We start from the raw sequence: 3,983 nt of genomic DNA on the forward strand, positions 1-3,983 counted from the left end.
GTGTGTGTGTGTGTGTGTGTGTGTGTGTGTGTGTGTGTGTGTGTGTGTGCATCCTCACTGTATCTGAAACTCACAGAGGTCAGAGCCTCGGTTTGACCTCCAGAACCCTTCAGCTCAGGTCTGGTTCAGATGAATCCAGCAGAACCATTCAGGATCAGGAACTGGATTAGTTTTTATTAAATGAGTTAACCTGGTTCAAAATAAAATCTGATTCAAATATAATTAAATTTTGGGTTAGGATTCATGTGAAAGAAGAGAAAATCCTCCAGACTGAACCAGACCAGTAACTGGACTTAACCGGACCAGTAACTGGACTGAACTGGAGATAAATTGTGTTCTGTTTGTTTTTCTGCTGGAAACGAGGAGCAGGGTTCATCTGAGCAGATTTAAAAACATCAACAGGAAGCTGAACTCAGTCTTTTCCTGTTTGTCCTCATGCAGCTTTTATTTTGAAGGAGCCAAGACTGAACTGAGAGTTTTTACTAAAACCAGATCTCAGCCTGTTTCTGAGAACAGCAGAAAGATAAAAATCTAACACTTTATATATTTTATAAAGTAAATCCTTTATTTTCCAGCTGATGATGAGAAAATGAGAAGCAGCTGTGGTGATTTCATGTTTCTATCAGTTTCATCAGGTTAGAAAGAATTCATGTTTAAACCGAGAGGTTTAGTGTCCCTGAAGGCACCGTCGGCCTCAGAGTGTTTCAGCTCACGTGCACAGCTGAGTGTCTGCAGCTCGACTGGACAACAGCTCCACAGTTCCTCAGTAATTGTGCAGAGAAGGGAGCATTATCTTTTACCATTATTCCCACTCAGTAACTGGGCCTTTCAGCGCAGATAAAGGCTCGTTGTTTCCGGGACAAACACTGAGCTGATGGATTCATGAGCTGCAGGCCCAACGAGTTCAGTGTTTGTCTGAATTTCTCTTTAAACGTCACGTTTCACCTGGAGTGGAGCTGCTGCTTGGACCGAAGCTTCTGTCTCCTGAACAGTTCAGGTACAAATGATCAATGATTCAGTGATTTCAGTCCTGATTCAGACAATCTGAGAGGTTTTATTCCCTTTATCGTGTTGATTCTTGTGTTTTCATTCAAGTTTTTGTTTTCTTCAGTTCATCTCCTTTGTGCCATCAGCCTCTAGCTCCTTGGCCCCGCCCCTCATACCTGTTATCTGTCATCATCAGTCAGTTTTTTCTCTGAGCGATCAGGTTTTCAGTCAGGATCAGTCAGGTTTTCTCTGGTACTTTTCCAGACTTATTTATATGAAATTCTGCACTCAACATAAACAAAACATTTTACATCTGGGTACAAATACAAACCAAAAAACAGGTAACAAACACACCTGGGGGTTGGCATCCAGTCATAAATCTGTGTAGATTTTTGTCATTTTTTTGTAACATTTTTGACCAGTTTTTATTATTTTATAACAAACAGCTTTCATAAAGAAAACACGTGAAACTATAAAAGTTTTAAAACAATAAAACAAGCAAGTGATGAACATTTAAATATGCAGTTCTGGAGATTTTACTTAAATTAATTTGTGGATTAATTGTTTTCAGGCTGCAGTACCACATCCCGCCACTAAAACAAACCGACAGTAAAGCTGGTGGACAGCGGGGGGCGCTGTTTCCACTTCTTCTATTTCACTGAAGCTGATGCAGAAATTTAAAACCATCTATTGTCGTTTTATTACAATAGATTAAGTATTTATTTTACCAGGTCCTTAAAACTGATCCTTTTTACATGATTTGATTAAAACTTTTCAGCCTCATATTGAAGCTTTTTATTTGTGTAAATGAACTGAACAGACTGCAGGGAGTTTATTGTGGCTGAGGCGCCACAAGATGGCGCCAAAGAAAAGCATTTCCAGGCAGCTGTCAGTCAGAGAGTGAAATCAGCTGTTCTACANCTCTGACCCTGACCCTGACCCCTGCTGACTCTTCAGAGTCATACCCTGACCCTGACCCCTGCTGAGTCTTCAGGCCAGCTTTTATTTTAAAACTTGTCCCAACGCTGGGCTGGGACTAAGTAAAGTTCTCTGTAACACTAACCGGTCTCACCAGCAGAGAACAGGTGTCTCAGCCCTGCAGCACTGTGAGCCCAGACCATGCCTTCAGTGTAAAACCAGGTAAAGGTTCTGCTCACCAGGGTGTGGGAGAAAAGGGAAAATGTAAGACCGGCCTGCTTTGCCTTATTTGTTTAAAGTTTGTTGAAAATGCATTTCTCCATTTTTACATAAAACAGTGCCTAAAAAGCTCTAAACATATTGGGGTCAGTTAAATTTTGTGCAGAATAATGAAAGGAAATTACAACAAACAATAAGAAGTTCAAATGAAAAAAAGAAAAAATGTACAGAGTCACACATTTATTGTAACATACACATTCACACATTCAGCTACAGTAGTGATGGTTTAAAAATAATAGAGATGAATTGTGATCAATTCTAATTGTGTTTTAACTTTAACATGTTCCATTTAATGTCAGTAAGGTTTTAAAACATTTAGTTTTTAAATATGGAGACATCTTTAGGATTATGGACTCACAGTTTTGTGTGCCAGCTCCTCATTCAGCTGCTGGTTACAGCGACTCTTGTTCTCCACCTCCTGGCTCTTGTGGTCATAGTTCACAGCGAGCTCCTCCAGCGCCTGCAGCACCTCCTTCACCTCCTCTTTGGCTGACTCTCCGTCCCTCTGCAGGCGGGACAGCTCCTCCTGCACACGCTCGTAGTCCTGATGGCTGGACGTCAGCAGCTATGGGACAGGTGAGGACAGGTGAGGACAGGTGAGGACAGGTGTGAGGACAGGTGTGAGGACAGATGTGAGGACAGGAGAGGACAGGAGAGGACAGGAGAGGACAGGTGAGGACAGGTGAGGACAGGTGTGAGGACAGGTGAGGACAGGAGAGGACAGATGTGAGGACAGGTGAGGACAGATGTGAGGACAGATGTGAGGACAGATGTGAGGACAGATGTGAGGACAGGTGAGGACAGATGTGAGGACAGATGTGAGGACAGATGTGAGGACAGATGTGAGGACAGGTGAGGACAGATGTGAGGACAGATGTGAGGACAGGTGAGGACAGGTGAGGACAGGTGAGGACAGATGTGAGGACAGGAGAGGACAGGAGAGGACAGATGTGAGGACAGATGTGAAGACAGGTGAGGACAGGTGAGGACAGATGTGAGGACAGATGTGAGGACAGATGTGAGGACAGATGTGAGGACAGGTGAGGACAGGAGAGAACAGATGNGTCTCACCTGCAGACAGTCTCACCTGCAGCCAGTCTCACCTGCAAACAGTCCCACCTGCAGCCAGTCTCACGTGCAGACAGTCTCACCTGCAGTCAGTCTCACCTGCAGACAGTCTCACCTGCAGCCTGTCTCACCTGCAGACAGTCCCACCTGCAGACAGTCTCACCTGCAGTCAGTCTCACCTGCAGTCAGTCTCACCTGCAGACAGTCTCACCTGCAGCCTGTCTCACCTGCAGACAGTCTCACCTGCAGCCTGTCTCACCTGCAGACAGTCTCACCTGCAGCCTGTCTCACCTGCAGTCAGTCTCACCTGCAGCCTGTCTCACCTGCAGCCTGCCTCACCTGCAGACAGTCTCACCTGCAGACAGTCTCACCTGCAGACTGTCTCACCTGCAAACAGTCCCACCTGCAGCCTGTCTCACCTGCAGCCTGTCTCACCTGCAGCCTGTCCCACCTGCAGCCTGTCTCACCTGCAGCCTGTCTCACCTGCAGACAGTCTCACCTGCAGCCTGTCTCACCTGCAGACAGTCTCACCTGCAGCCTGTCTCACCTGCAAACAGTCTCACCTGCAGACAGTCTCACCTGCAGACAGTCTCACCTGCAGCCTGTCTCACCTGCAGCCTGTCTCACCTGCAGCCTGTCTCACCTGCAAACAGTCTCACCTGCAGACAGTCTCACCTGCAGACAGTCTCACCTGCAGCCTGTCTCACCTGCAGCCTGTCCCACCTGCAAAC

The sequence above is a fragment of the Austrofundulus limnaeus genome, unplaced genomic scaffold (genome assembly GCF_001266775.1).
Source record: "Austrofundulus limnaeus strain Quisiro unplaced genomic scaffold, Austrofundulus_limnaeus-1.0 Scaffold603, whole genome shotgun sequence".
Lineage (NCBI taxonomy): Eukaryota > Metazoa > Chordata > Actinopteri > Cyprinodontiformes > Rivulidae > Austrofundulus > Austrofundulus limnaeus.